Source organism: Canis aureus, chromosome 20 (assembly GCF_053574225.1).
Source record: "Canis aureus isolate CA01 chromosome 20, VMU_Caureus_v.1.0, whole genome shotgun sequence".
NCBI classification, from domain to species: Eukaryota; Metazoa; Chordata; class Mammalia; order Carnivora; family Canidae; genus Canis; species Canis aureus.
Window position 1 is genome coordinate 10,850,414 of NC_135630.1, and position 16,124 is coordinate 10,866,537.

General features: G+C 36.4%; 1 long non-coding RNA gene across 2 annotated transcripts in view; it reads right to left on the reverse strand.

The window, feature by feature from the left end:
• Positions 1 to 8,358: 8,358 nt before the first annotated feature.
• LOC144291480 (uncharacterized) overlaps positions 8,359 to 16,124 on the reverse strand; it is a 148,613-nt gene continuing 140,847 nt past the window's right edge. For both annotated transcript variants that reach the window (XR_013358755.1, XR_013358754.1), the window contains one exon: positions 8,359 to 8,766. This is a non-coding gene — a long non-coding RNA (uncharacterized LOC144291480). The remainder of the gene's footprint in view (positions 8,767 to 16,124) is intronic.

Genomic DNA, 16,124 nt, shown 5'->3' on the forward strand with positions numbered 1-16,124 from the left:
CGCACCCTGACTTCTCCCCCACCCCCACGCTTCATATAGATGGCTGGGACAGGCAGGTCCTTGCCCTTTACTTCAAGGAGAGAAAAGATGTCTTTGAAGTGACCAAGAAGAGAGCTTCATACATGTTCCATGGGATTCACTTAAGAACCAGAACAAAATAGGAACCACACAAATAGGAGCAAAGAAATGATGGTTGCAAAGGAAGTCAATAGGCGCTCAAAAATCTTATTAAAAAAAACACAAAAGAATGTAGGCGTATACATACTTCAAATGGGTTCAATCATGAAAGATAATACCCAGAAAAGGGTTGATTTTGTTTCTATCAAAGGGAGCCAACTGGAAGCATGAAAATACCTTGGGCTAAAAACCTGGTCAACCTACCAGATGCCCAAGGGATAAGCAATGAGCGGCAGATGACCAGCAACAGAAATGTCTTGCACCCAGCCCAGGGTTAGAGAAAGAATTAAAAAACAACACAACAAACAAACAAGCAAAAACCCGACCAAAAAAAACAAAAACAACAACAAAAAAAGATCCACTGGGTTAGAGAATTTAAAACACACACACACACACACACACACACACAACCATCCAGGAGCAAAACTGCTTCACCGTGGGAATTACATTCTTCAGTTTATGCAGACACGGTGTTTGCAGAACCCTCAGGTGAAGAGGAATTTATCTCCAGTGTGCATTATTAGTTTAAGACTTGTCTTATTTTTGCATTCAGATTGCACAAATTATCTCTACCTCAGGGCTGTCATACTGCTGACTGGCTAATATTTTTAGATACATTTGAAATCCAGAAACTGCTAATGATATAATACGGTTGCAATATAAGTAAAGTAAGTGTTTTTCAGTTGTTTCCTTCTTACCTTCTTTTTTATACTTTGGAAAGGTCAAACCATGGAATTTACAAAAGAGGAGAAGGAGCAGTCGATATCATGAGGAAACAAGAGAAGTAAACTCCATCTCCCTCTTTTATAACCTACTCTGTTGATTGGTATTCCCTTCTTCTGTTTATGTAGGTATGGTGGTGGCAGCACAAATTGTGAGCAAAGAGAAATATGTCTATTTCATAAGTTATTATCTTATAATCTGTTTTCTGTCTCCATGTGAGTTTTACAAAGATCGATAAATGAGTGGATGTAACAACGCTAATGTTCCAGATGACACATTTGTTCTTACGCTTACGTAAATAACAAATAGCGTTTCTTAGAAAAAATATTTTTTATAAAGATTAGTTTTAAAATCTGTTTCCTAAAATAAAATAAAATAAAGTAAAATAAAATAAAATAAAATCTGTTTCCTGATAAAAAAATAGTTCAAAGCAAAGAGAATTAGACCATATCCTAGAATTTCTTTAAGTATCGAAGCAAAGAATAGAATAAAGATTACTAGGTACCAAAGCTCTATACCATCTTGTCACTGTTTTCAGGAAACGGTAATATGCTTATATTCATCCAAACATAAGCCATGTAAACAGATGTTTTTTACACATAAGAGAAAACCCCGAAATGTTGAGTTGTTCTGGTATAACTGGGTTCAAACAGACACTTGAGGGTTTAAGAGGGAATGCCATGACCAACAAATCCAGACGTTCTTTGAGCTCAGCTAAATCCAACAGAAACATTCAGCTTTATGCTTTTACCCTTGAGACAGCTTGAATTCAATAGCTATTTGCAGAGTTATGCGATGGTAAGACAAAAATGAATGTACCATGTAAAACAGTGTTTCAAATAACCTATTGGTTGGAAGACATTTATTCCAATTTTTATAAGGCTTTATTTCTTTCTTACAAGTTGGTTTGGCTTGTTAAAGGAATATTGCCCTCTAAAAAAACAAACTTTTTTCTCCTTAAGGACAACATAAACAGACTTAGCCTATATCGTCACATTCTTCTGAGACTAATACCGAATAAAAGAGGGCATTGTGCGGACAGTCAGCAATTCTTTCTCTGCTCAATACCCCTAAACCCGTAATTATCTGAGGTGTTGCTATAAATCCAGTATTTACAACATACATTCCTTAGTGGGTGAGGTAATTGCACGTGTCATAAGGGAAGAACAAAGTTCCATTTTTTTCTATGAGATGCTTTTTTTCTTTCCATTATGGAATTTATACTTTAGAAGAAACATGGGAGTAAATAGTACGCGGCCCGATGCGTGAAATCATAACAAAACCACTTTGCACAATGCATCTGACTATTGTAGCAACAGTTTGTCTTATTACCAGCGGATGCAAAACTACTAATGACACTACTGGTACTTTTTTTTTTTTTTTTAATGCTTGGTGGGCATATTATTTGACAGGTTTCCACACTGACCTTGTTTTTCATGGTCTTTTATATAAAATGCAGACATTTTTCATGCCATACCACCTGAATTTAAATCATTCATACCTCTCTCAACCTGCTCTACTGCACCCGTTCAGGGTCACTCGAAAATTGCTTTCATTAGGAAACCATAGCACAGACTGAGCTGGCCAATAAAATTGTCCTTAGCAAGTTGTTGCCAGGACGCTGTGTTCATTTTCTGGTGGTTGTTTTGTTTTCAGAGTTGGTTCTTGCACACACAAAAACCACTTGTAATTTCTGAGCACTCTCAGAGCGAGGCCCACCGTCAAGATTGAGGAGTAGGCCAGGCCCAGGAGTCTCCCTCCTGATGGCTGTGAGTCCGTGTATGGCACCGTCAACCCGCCCAGTCGGCCACAGGGAAAAAGATGTTCAGCTCCCAGAGCTCTAGGCCTTCTCTCTACCGCTTCAGGGTACATTTCAACAAATTATTACAATTATTAAAATTACTGTGAACAAGACAGGGAGCACAGTAGGAGGAAATCTCTCTGCCTTCCCAGAGTTTACAGTTTAGCTGAGGACACATATTGAACGCGGAAACAAACAAAAACATATGCCATATGTATCTAAAACAGAATATATGTTCTAGGAATTTGGTCATAATGGCTTAAACAAATACAGGTTTATTCTCTCCCACTAAACAAGTGTTATTGTGACGGAGAGTAATTTTCAAAGATGTTCACGTGAATATATTCTATCTCAAGTGCTCTTTCTACCATTGAGAGGTGAATCTTATGGTTACTTCTCTTGAATTTGGTGAGGCTCAACTATGGCAAATCTGATACTATGTAACTTCCTTTTTATTATTTTTTTAAGATTTTATATTTTTATTTATGAGAGACAACGAGAGAGGCAGAGACACAGGCAGAGGGAGAAGCAGGCTCCGTGCAAGGAGCCTGAGGTGGACTGGATCTCAGGACCCCAGGGTCATGACCTGAACCAAAGGTAGACACTCAACCGCTGAGCCACCCAGGCATCCCAACACTATGTGACTTCCATGACTAAATATTAAGAGGAAATAAAGCTTCTGCTTCATCCTCTTGGGGGTCTTGATCTTAGGAAAGAACTACCATGTTATGCAGAAGCCAGCCAGCCCCATGGATTGGCCAGGTGTAGGTGGTCCAGATGGAGCCCCAGATCCAGCTGATGTGTCAGCCAACAGTTAGCATCAGTATCCACTGTCTGAGGCATGAGTCTTCAGATGATTCCAGCATTCAGTCTTCAACCCGGTGCAGGAGACCCTGAACGGAGCAGGGATGAGCTGTCCCTGAGGAACTGACCCAACAGCAGATTCGTGAGTCAAATTAGATTTAATGTTGTTTAAGCAACTAACTTTTGGGATTGTTTGAGCGGACTTTGGTACTTTGCTACCTCTAAGTGTGTTGCTAGTAAAATTCAAAAAGATGCTATAGATAGAGATCTACAGCGATAGATATGTCCCTTTGAAGTACTTATCATGAGCCTTTTTATTTAGATCGTCATTATCATTGCTCAAGTCCCAGGACTGCTAGTTTTCCCTGCCTTCAGCTGTCAATGATTTTCCTAATGGCAGATAATTAATTATCCATTAACCTCTTCATCCATACTTCTAATTCTTTTACGACCTAAATATTTAAATGCATATTACTTCTTTAAATAATAACTATAATATCCAATTATTGAGCAAGGAATTCAGTAGAGAAGCCTGCTGGGCAGGATTAGAAGCAGTTGCAGTTGTACATTCCACTTTGGCCATGATTTTAAAGCGATGAGCATTAAAGGGAGATACTCACGTGTGTGGGTGGGAGCTATTCTTCACATCTCATTTTCCTCTCTTTCAACGTTCTCTCTTTGGAAAGAATAAGTATTATGCATACCTAACTTTTTTTTTTTTCATTTTTTTTTAAACCACTTGCCAGTATGGACATCGAGTTCTGCATCAGGCACTGATGTGAGTGGCTACAGCATATGTATTTATTCCTTTTGAAAATATTTTATCGTGGTCATTGCGTGCATCGTGATTCATTTTTCTTTTTTCTTTCTATTTTTTTTTTGTGACTCGTTTTTCTAAACAGTGATCACTAAAACATTTTCTTTGCTATGCAATTGTTTCACATGCCTAAAAAGTTTTGGAAGCTTACCTGATTCAAATGTTCCTATACACCTACCTGTGTTAGCACCGTGTGCCTGTGTTGTTGGTGAGATCAGGAATTTCTGAACATCCCGATAGCAGAATTTCAAGTCCCTGTATCAAAATTTTTAAGATTCCCAAACTTAAAGCCTATGAACATATCCTATTCTTTAGATGTGTAGACATCTACCTACTATTCTCTAGTACTAGAGAACAGAAGAATTCAACTGGAGAAGGTTAGAGACAAGTCATAATGTTTTATGGACTCTCTTCTGTAGTGCATTCTGAGCTCTAAAAAAAGTGTGATGGACATAATCTTTGTTGGGACTCTGGCATCTTGTGATACAAATATGATAAATGAATAGAAAGAATGCTCAATTTGTGCCTTTATTGTCCTGCCACACACTTCCTCCAACCATATGTCATTAATATAGCTAATGGGATTTTGGCATCAAACCAACTGGAAGGGGATGTGGTGTGATTGGGGGTAGACGAAAGTGGATGCCATGAGGAAGGAGAGCACTCAGAAATTCTCTCTAAGCAGTGGCAGCTCCATCAGCCTTCCCTTTGGTCCCCCCTGAAAGGGCTGGGGCCCTTCTAGACAGGACTGTGTCCCATGCATTCATGGGCCGCTTTGACACCACGGCCCCTTTTGTTAAGATCTGAAAATACAGCCTATTGCTTTCCTTCTCTCAGCTGCCATATGGCTTTGTGGAAACTGGCCTAAAAGGAAGCAGGGGGAGAAAAAAAAAAAAAAAAACCCTAGAAATAAAACAACCAACAGATGAAATTGATTTATTTTCAGAATTAAGAGATGGGGGTGGAGGCCTTTCAGAAACATAAAACCTTGCACCGAGCAGGGAAACAGACTGCTCATATGACAGCGTTTGTATACGTTTTTTTAAAAAATAACATGTGGCAGAAAATAGAAGCCCCATTGTTTTACTTAACTACTGTATCCAATTTGAATGAAATGGAATTTTCAAGCTTAAGTAAATGGACTGCCCAGTTTGCCAGTGTATACTTGAGTTTTAGTTGGACAAAATACTTCAGAACTTGAAAATATGTCTTGAGCATGGGCCTTCTAGAAGTTTATCTTACTCTAAAACTTTCTGCAAATAATTCTAGGCTGTAAATCACTTTGTTTTAGTTCTCCTGCTTTAAGCTTCTCAATTTAGGCAGTTACAACACTCTCCTCAATTGCTTTAAAAGCCTAGTTAAGTACATCTAAAGAATGGGTTTGGAAATGACATTTTGTCATGATGTACAGATGCAATAAGAGTACTGGAAAACACAAACTAATGAAGGAAATATATTTGAAAAGATAATCATACCTCCGAGCAAATTTGTCACATTGAAATATTGAAATTTTAAGAACATTTCTGAGTTCTACAATATTATCCTATAAGGTTGTACCTTTTTCACTTGGACATTTAGAATGGTAAATAAAGAGGGAAACTGACACAGGTATATATAGTGGTCAAAATTATTTTATTGGTATTTATAACCTTATTTTTTTCAGTTTGGTGCACAAGTATACATTGCTAAAAGGCTCATATTGTTTTCGATGAGTTTCCTATATTTATTTAATAGCTCCAAGCACTGAGTTACCTCGTCTTGGCTTTTGAACTTTTATTTTAAACCAAGGTTGAATCATATCGGAATCAACTGAATGTACGGGAGAAAGTAGGCTGTGTATACTTAGGAGGCTTCTTAGTTTATTCAAGAAAAAAAACAAAATCAGTAAGAGGCCTACACTTGAGTGGTGTACATGACATTGGGGCAGAGTGGTAAGTTTAGTTGTATCACTAATACATTGTTTGACTTTGGCAATTCATTTAATGTCGTCTGACTTTGCGTTTTGCTGTTTTTTTTCAATGTCTCAGATTTTTCCAAAAATTATTTAAGAAACATATATTTGCATGTTAAAGAAATCTTGCTACAAAGCCTAGCATTTAAATAGATTAAATTAGTGCTGCTCTGGAAATCTTTAGATGTCTTGAGGAAGTTGCTTCAAGAGATTGGGCACTTCTCCTTCTGTCGTTTGGGTCATTGTCTGCCAACTTTTTTTTTTTTTTCTTAAGAAACCAGTTGTTGGATTCATAAGAATATTTACTAGTTTAAAATTGAATTATGAGAAAATAAATTGAGAGTATAAATCAACATGGTATGTGAGTGTTGGCAGGTTTGAAAGAAGAGGTTCAGATCCCCTCTTGGAACATGGGTCTGAGGACGAGATATTTTTGAGGATTCCAGTCAGGCAGGTAGGTTTTGAGCACTAATGCTTTTCACTAGATTTGAACTATTCAGAGAAGACAGTATTTAAGATTTTTAAATAGCCAGGAGTCCTATTTATATACTACACACACACACACACACGCTAATATTATGTTAATAATATTATGTGACATATATTTTAAGTAACATATAATTATAACTATAAATATTTAGGAGAGAAATTTATTAAGAAAGGAATCTACAAGAAGAAAGTCTTCTTTGGTTTTTCTGCTGAAAGTCAGATTAATTTTTATTAAGACCACATGGCATTTGGCACTGTGCTTTAGAATTGTGAAACCCAAGAAAGGGTTATACTACCTGAAATAAAAACACGGGGGGGGGGGGTGGGGGCAGAAGGAGCAATTGGTCTCCAACAATAAAAATATATTCCAGAGTTTTCAGTTTTGAAATGTGCAATTGCTATTAGCAATTCTTTGTGACTTTAGTCTCTGTAGCTTCTTCTCTATGGTTCACATTCTGCAGCTGTACTAAGGAATCTGTTGTGTTCCCCTGAATCATAAAGAATTAGTTTCTTCTTTAGCCGAAATCTGGGAAGCATATGGTCTTGTGCAGATGTGCGCATGTGTAATGCTTCCTTGTCTCAGAGTTCAGACAATGGCATGTGGCTCATGGCTCACTTTGTGTCTGTCCAGTTTCTGCTCCACATGTTTCCAACTCAGAGGAAATAGAAATGGAGCTGTTTCTCACCTCATTACTCTTTCTATACAGAATGTACTATAATGGCTTGATGGTTTCCATGGTCCCAACAGGAGTCAGAAAAATCTTAACTTGTATGATGTTTTGAGCCTTTAAGATTTTTCTGCCTCATTTTCAACTGTGACAAGAAGAAGGAAAGAAGGAAATAGGCATCTCAACAGCTAAGCTTTGACACTTAAAGTAGTCAAAATTCTCCCCTCTGTCATTAAGAGTTTTGTCTGGAGTTTTGAAAATCTGCTTCCATTTCTTAGTGATATAAACTTTCTGGCTTATTACTTTTGCTACGATTTTGTCTGAATATTGTTAAAATTCTGTCTGTATTGGAACCATTTTGATTGTAATGACTTCCAAATGAGGACCTGTAATTACCATATGAGGAAAAGAAAAGTTTCAGTAAAATATCTGATGGTGAATGCCTGACTTTTGAATTTATAACTTTATCTGGCAGCCAGTTTGAAATGGTTAAATGTGGCTAGAGTCATGACATTTTCAGAAAATCTCTTTATGTACCTAAATTCTTACATTCAAGTCTAGGTTTTCTTTTTCCTCCCTCACCACATATTTAAATATACATTATAATAAGTGAGATGATCTTATGGGACGTGACTACTTGAGATGATAAATCTGGTGTTTACCAGAACATGCCTGAAAGCATCCTTCATATCTTTTTCATAAAAATAGTTTCATAGAAAGGTGTTTTGAAGCACGTGGATTGATGGATTTCAAGGTTCTTTCAGCAGTTTGAGTCTAAGAGTTTTCTGGCTGCTTCCATAGTAAAATTTAGAGTATTTCATATTCAGGAAGCAGAGCCTCAACAGGGATTTGGAGTCATACAGTGCTGCTTTAAAAGACACACTAGGCATCGAGTATCCTTTTAAAACTAGGAATTTATTTTTGGTGATCTAAGTTATTTTCACGTCTACTTTTTTAGTCAGTTGGTATTGTTTGCATTGCTATGAATATTCTCCAGAAACTATGAAAACAAGGAAAGAATTCTTAAACACAAACAAAAAGTACAATCACTAGGAGTTACTCTCAATTTCTTACAGCTCATCACTCTTTGGGAATATTTGTATACTAACAGAGAGACACATTCGCAGACCAAGTGCTTAACTGAGAGAAGTCACATTTTGCCATGCAAAATTTATAGTGTTGTGCAAATAGGAATGATATTTGGAAGCAAGAGGCAGGTGTTCTTCCAGAATTATATGGAACATATGGGATCCACAACTGGTTCCAACAAGGTCTGAAAAATGTCACATCTAACTGAGGTTTATTTCATTGTCAGAACTCTCGCTTCCACTCGTACCTGTGGAAAAAATAATAATAATTAGGTACAGGTCTCACTGTCATGAACTACTTAATGACCATGTAGATTTAAGCAACAAAACCTTTTCTGATCCTAAAGTTCCACATCTATATAATGGAGCTAATAGCATCAACCTGTGGGGCTACTGTAATTACATGAAATAATTTCATAGATTACAAAATACTTTCTCGGGAATATATTAGGCAGCCACTAACTGATAAAATACAATAGATATAAAACATGTTCTATTTGTGTGTAAAGCTATTATATGCCAGGCATTGTGCTAAATGTTAAACCCACAGGAAATTATTTAATATTCCCTGCAATCCTCTGAGGCATGCTCAATCATTATCCTGATTTTAATTATGAGGAATTTAAGGAGATATTAATTTGTCCGTGGTCTCTGAGTTAATACTAACAGTGGGAATGAGTGTAACACCAGAGTATTATGACACAACAGTTCTTAACCTCCTAGGATAGATAAATGGTTTCCATTCTGACATCCATCTATCTTCACTAACTTTAGAATTTATATCCGTGAAGAATTATTCTGCTTTTGTAATGAGGTTTCAGGAGATGTCTGCCCTACAAACTTATACTTGCTTATTCCAGTTCAGATGTGCAGTTATTATTACTCTACTTACCAGATCGCAGGTGGCCAATTCTGCATTTCAACTTCTGAATCTGCCTACTTGATGTGAAATGACCTAAGCTGCTTACTCGTGCAATATAGCATTTCAGCCAACTGAAAATCTAAATTTATAAGTTGATGATTTTTCTCTTCCTTGGGAAAACATAAATTCGAAAGCTAAAGAAAATCCTGAAATAAATAAATTGAATAACTGGAATACATTGCTCCATGCTAGATGATGGCAAAATAATGTTTGACAAATTGTTAACATATTTTAGTATGACCCTTTCTGAAGACCTGAAGTTTTTACTGGGATTGTCAGAATATTTCCTTAAATATAAAAGCATAGACAAACAGCGTTAAGGATAGAGATTCCAGCAACCGTGAAGCAGGTGAACCCAACAACAAAGTCATAGCAACCATGCAGCCTAAGATTTCTCTGACCATTTGATGACACCAGCTGCTCTGCTGAAAAACACTTTGAAAGTGTTCTTCTTTTAACCTCCTGGGATATTTTTTTTTATTTCATCTCTGGATATTTCTTGGCATAGAAAACTTGGACGACAACTTATCTTTGTACTGGCAGAAGGACTCTAACTCATGATTCCTAGCTTGGATAATAGGATTATTGGCAAGAAGATTTCTGTGGTTGGCCTTTAAAAGCTTTTCCTTTTCTTTTCATCAGTCCCTTGATTGTTTATCTTTAAGTCATAAGACAATATTTTCTCTCTCTCCTTTTGATCTAATCAAGTATTGGACTTTATTTGAATAAATTATTTATATTCACATCTGAGAGAAGCATAGTGATTTTTATCCCTAATATATAGGCATTATGGAGTATACCCCAAAATAATGGTATGATAATAATTTAATTTTTCCCCTTTCAGCTTTTACATGCTTCAGCACTCAAGGAGCTGCAGGAGGTTTTATATTTTGTTCATCTTATTATGAAGAAAATTCTACTAAGATTTTTTTTTTTTCTTTTTAGACTCTGGACAGATTATCTTGAGCCTTAATATTTCCTCAGCATACTAGCACTTTTGCCATTTCTTTCAAAACAACTTCTAATTAGGAAAGTCAAACTTTTAATTTCTACCAAGTGTAAAATTTTATGTTGACATTTATCTTGTTGATTTCGGAAATTAAAAAGCACAAAGATGCAAGATGAAGCAAATTCTATGAAGATATTGTGTGGTATAAAAGTCAATACATTTTTATTAATGATTTCTTAAATGATATAATTGATCATCTGTATTTTGTTATTGTTACTTATTTGCAACTTATATTAACAAAAAATTATTTAATGATTTCTTAAATGATATAATTGATCATCTGTATTTTGTTATTGTTACTTATTTGCAACCAAGATTAAACATATATTTCAAATTTTTTTATTTCATTTCTATAATTAATAAAGATTTGAAGGGGAACACAGGAATCCTATATAATGTATTTTTTTTCATAAGATGGACACAATACTCATTTCATTTATGAGTATATTAAGTAAAGATATATTTGAAAATATAACCCAATTTATACATGAAAATTCATTGTATAAATAAAAAAGATACTTTGGGTAATCAACTCAACATTCAGACTATTTTTTACGTGTGTTTTATCTTATGTTTTCTTGTTTTCTTTGGTTGGATGGTAGATTTTTGTTCTCAATTTCTCCAGCTTTCTTCATATCAGAATATAGTTCTTGAGAAATCTCACAGAGGAAGACCTAGACATGGCCAACAAGCACCTGAGAAAATGCTCTGCATCACTGGCCATGAGGGAAATACAAATCAAAACCACAATGAGATCCCACCTCACACCAGTGAGAATGGGGAAAATTAATAAGGCAGGAAACAACAAATGTTGGAGAGGATGTGGAGCAAGGGGAACCCTCCTGCACTGTTGGTGAGAATGTGACCTGGTGCAGCCACTCTGGAAAATTGTATGGAGGTTCCTCAAAGAGTTAAAAATAGACCTGCCCTATGACCCAGCAAATGCAACTGCAGGGGATTTACCCCAAAGATACAGATGCAATGAAATGCCGGGACACCTGCACCCCGATGTTTCTAGCAGCAATGTCCACAATAGGCAAACTGTGGAAGGAGCCTCAGTGTCCATGGACAGATGATGGATAAAGAAGATGTGGTTTATGTACACAATGTAATATTCCTCAGCCATTAGCAACGACAAATACCCACCATTTGCTTCGACGTGGATGGAACTGGAGGGTATTATGCTGAGTGAAGTAAGTCAGAGAAGGACAGACATTATATGGTCTCATTCATTTGGGGAATATAAAAAATAGTGAAATGGAATAAAGGGGAAAGGAGAGAAAATGAGTGAAAATATCAGAAAGGGAGATAGAACATGAGAGACTCCTAACTCTGGGAAATGAACAAGGTGTGATAGAAAGGGAGGTGGGCAGGGGATTGGGGTGACTGGGTGTTGGGCACTGAGGGGGGCACTTGACAGGATGAGCACTGGGTGTTATGCTATATGTTGGCAAATTGAACACCAATAAAAAATAAATTTATAAAAAATATAGTTCTTGTATAATCCAACTGACTTGGCTTATAGAGTACTTTACAATTTGTAAAGAAATAGATTAAGTAGAGGCACAGCAATCGATTAAGTGAGCATCGTGTCACTTTTCTGCCTTAATGCTTTCTGTGGAGAGGCTGAGAGTTTTGTTGGTTTTCTGCAGCCATCAAAGTAGGTGGAATGTTAAGAATTTCTGAACACTGGATGCATACTACATAAGGGGATATTAAATGATAAACTCATAAAGGATATTAAAATTCTGAAAACAGCAGATAGAAGATTGACTCTTGGGATTTCCGGGTGGCTCAGTGGTTGAGCATCTGCCTTCGGCCCAGGGCATGACCCTGGGGTCATGAGATCAAGGCCCACGTCGGGCTCCCTGCATGGAACCTGCTTCTCCCTCTGCCTGTGTCTCTGCCTCTCTTTCTCTGTGTCTCTCATGAATAAATAAATAAAATCTTAAAAAAAAAGAAGATTGACTCTTTTAGAAATTTTCTGAAATTGAAATTGGACAATAGATGTCACCCATTATGTTGATACAAAACTACATCTCTGAAATATTCAATTATATACAGTTTTAAGAGTACATCTTTTCTCTTAATAACATGCTCACACGATTTGAATTGAAGATGGATTGATTTATAAGTTATCACTTTATTTGATTATAATAGGTCATATTCCATAGTTGTTTTGTGCCATTGTCATTTGGTAAGTTCTGTGGGTTTTTTGTTTTTTTTTTTTGATTTTGCTAACATAAACTTGAAATCTCTACTTTCTTACATCAAGTCAGATATTCTTTTTTCTTTTTAAGATTTTATTTATTTTTTCATGAGAGAGAGAGAGAGAGCGAGAGAGAGCCTGAGCGAGAGTGCGACAGAGAGACCCAGGCAGAGGGAGAAGCAGGCTCCAAGCAGGGAACCCGACATGGGACTCCATTCTGGGACTCCAGGTTCACTCCCTGGGCTGAAGGCAGATGCTCAACCGCTGAGCCACCCAGGGATCCCATAAGTCAGATGTTCTTTCTTTTTTTTTTTTTTTCAGATATTCTTTAGTAAATAATTATCACTTTAAAGAAGAAAGTAAATTAACCCTCACTTCACGTTTTTCCTCTAAAATATTGGTAAGCTTCCTCTAGCTTGGAAATCTTAGTCTATAGAAATGTAGAGAAAATAAGTGTCATAAAAAAGTATCTTCATGTTTCTTCCTTGAATTGTTGTCATAAATGTACTGGAAGATTCAATTAAAGAGAAACAAATAAACCACAATTATTTTATTTTACAAAAGTAAGTACTAAAAATATCTAGAAGATAAATGAAACATGTTTTGTAGTTCTATAATTAAAAATATATAAGCCACATTAATAAATTTACTTTGCTTTCATTAGTGTAAGCAAGAAAATTATACTCCTCACTGATTAAGGATGCAGTTGTTCTAATCTAATTTTGGAAAATTTTGGAGTAAATAGTAGACTCAGGCAACAGTGGAACTGATAAATGCAAACTGTACATTATTCTAGAATGACCTAAGAGTAGGATAGAAGAAAGTAGGATGGAAGAAAACTTCAAAAATCATTCACAGACATTTTGATAGAATTTTAACTTAAAAAATCATTGAGAGGCTCATTTAGTTCATTCTTGTGTCATCTTACTTAGGCAGACTGGACTGCACACAATGATATTTTGGGTTACATCTGGAGGAAAGAGTTAAAAGCCATTGAGTATCAAAAAGAAGGAACACATGATTGCATAAAAGAAGAATGTGTGGGAAAATATTAAGAAATGAAAATTTCAGTTTACTGATCAGGAAAACTGAGACCTCTAAACCTGCTGTGTTCACCTTTACCAGTGATGAACCCATTTCACAGCTGCTGTGAACATGAGTGATAACTCCCAGCTCCTGCCTAATCCACCTTATACCTGCCCCTGGCCCTAGACCCTGGCCAATGGCTAACTAAAATGCTTTAACTCAATTAATATGTAACTTTGTTCAGAAGTAATTGCCATTGTTTGTTTCCTCATTACTCTGAAAATACTTTAGCTAATCTCTGTTTAGGATCATTAAGATACAAGCAGAGTCACCTCATCTCTCAAACTCTTTTTTTTTTTTTTAATAAATGTGATTTAAATCATCTGAAAAATGTAAGGGATTAAGTACCCTAAGTATTATCTACAGGTTAGATTTCTCAATTAAGAATTATGGGAACCTAATAAGAAGCAGGGAAGATGCTTATATAATAAAATTTCTTTCTGTCCTTTCTTTGTTAGAATCACTTACATATACAACTGCCTCATTTCCACTTCTAACAAATTTCTTGCTATAGAGGTGTGTGTTGACTGCATATGTTAAATATATATGTTACATATAGTTAATATATACATGCAACAATTTATATTATATATAATATGTATGTTGCATGTGTCTGTTGTGTGCCTGTGTGACAGTATTCTTGCCAGCAGCTCTTACCTAATAATTAAGTAAGAAGTTTTGTCTGGCCTTCTGAATGCAGAGGTGGGGATGGTACAATGGAAGAAAATAAAGAATGCTAACCAAGTTCCTACAGAGATTCAGTCTTTTAAGAGCGGCTTCATTATATTTATAAGCTATTTTTATTGCTATAATTAAAATTTATGACTAAGATAGTTAAGAATAGAAAACACTTTTTGTTGGTTAAGTTTAAGCACTATAAAAAAAATTGTTCAAGTTATGCATGAACCACAACTGGAACTGAAGGTACTAGAAGTGCATTCCATTGCTGTCACTGTGATCTATTGCCCCAGTACTGTTACATCACTAATGCACACTAAACTTCAGCAACATACAACAGTGACTTCAGTGACATACAGCAGATAATAAATACATGTGCTCGTTGTTGTACTGGCTGGGATCGGAGGGGCTCACTCATATCTATAGACAGCTGTTCATCAGCTACAAGTTGGCTTTGTTCAGCTTGGCTGAGTCTTCTCTCATGTCTAAACCTTGACTGGTAAAACAAACTGGGCCTACTGGGCTCTGCCCATTGTTCCGTTAATGAAGACGAGGAGCAAGAAGAAGGAAATGGAAGTGCCCATCTCTGATCACATTGAATGTGTACCTATTCCATTAGCTAAAGCAATCATGTGCCCAAGCCCAGAGTCTGTGTGGGACGGCATCACCAAACAAATGCATTCAACCTCCTGCAACAGGCTATACCTCAGCTTGGATTTTCACCTATATTTTTCCTCACCATTGCTTTCACTTTCATGGTTAATGGTGAGCTGAGAAGCAGCAGAGATAAATTGTCTGGATTTGAAGGAAGATATATAGCCAAAACTAAATCTGTAGTTTGGAAATATGACATTATCACACGATCTTTAACTTCTTAGGAAGCAGGGCCCCCAGTATAGTATTTCTAGGAAGGGTGCAGATTTTTTTTTTTTTTTTACCAAGGCTAAAAAAAAATGTCATGGTGTGGATAAATTTCTATCAATTCAGTTAAATTCAAAATGTGTAAATTATCTACTATTCACCAGGTATAAGTACATATTTGCTAGACACTTGCTATTAAAATACAAAGATGATGTCAAAAATTAGTGCTCCTCAGAATTTAAAGTGTATTGGACTTACTCGAAGGTTTTGATAAAATTAATGTTCTGACTCACTAGGCCTGGGGTAGGCACAAAATTCTTCACTTAAATAATTCCTTGGTGGGGCACCCAGATGGCTCACTTGGTTAAGCATCCAACTCTCAATTTCAGTTCAGGTCATGATCTCAGGGTCGTGAGATCAAGCCCCACATTGGCTCCACTCAGGGCATGAGTCTGCTTGAGATTCTCTCTCTGCCCCTTGCCCCATGCAAGTGCTCTCTCTCTCTCTCCCTCTAAAAATACATATATACATACATGCATACATATACAATACATACATACTCACTCACCTACTCCTTGGCAATCCTAATATTTCTAGTTCAGGGAATAACATTTTAGTAGTAAGGCGATGGCCATAGATTATGCCTTTAAGAAACAGAGCCTATCTTTGTGTCTGGTGCAAGAGAGTGGTCTAGTTTCATTCTTCTGCATGTGGATGTCCAATTTTCCCAGCACCATTTATTGAAGAGACTGTCTTTCTTCCAGTGGATAGTCTTTCCTCCTTTGTCGAATATTAGTTGACCATAGAGTTGAGGCCTAGAGGAGAACACAGGCAACACCCT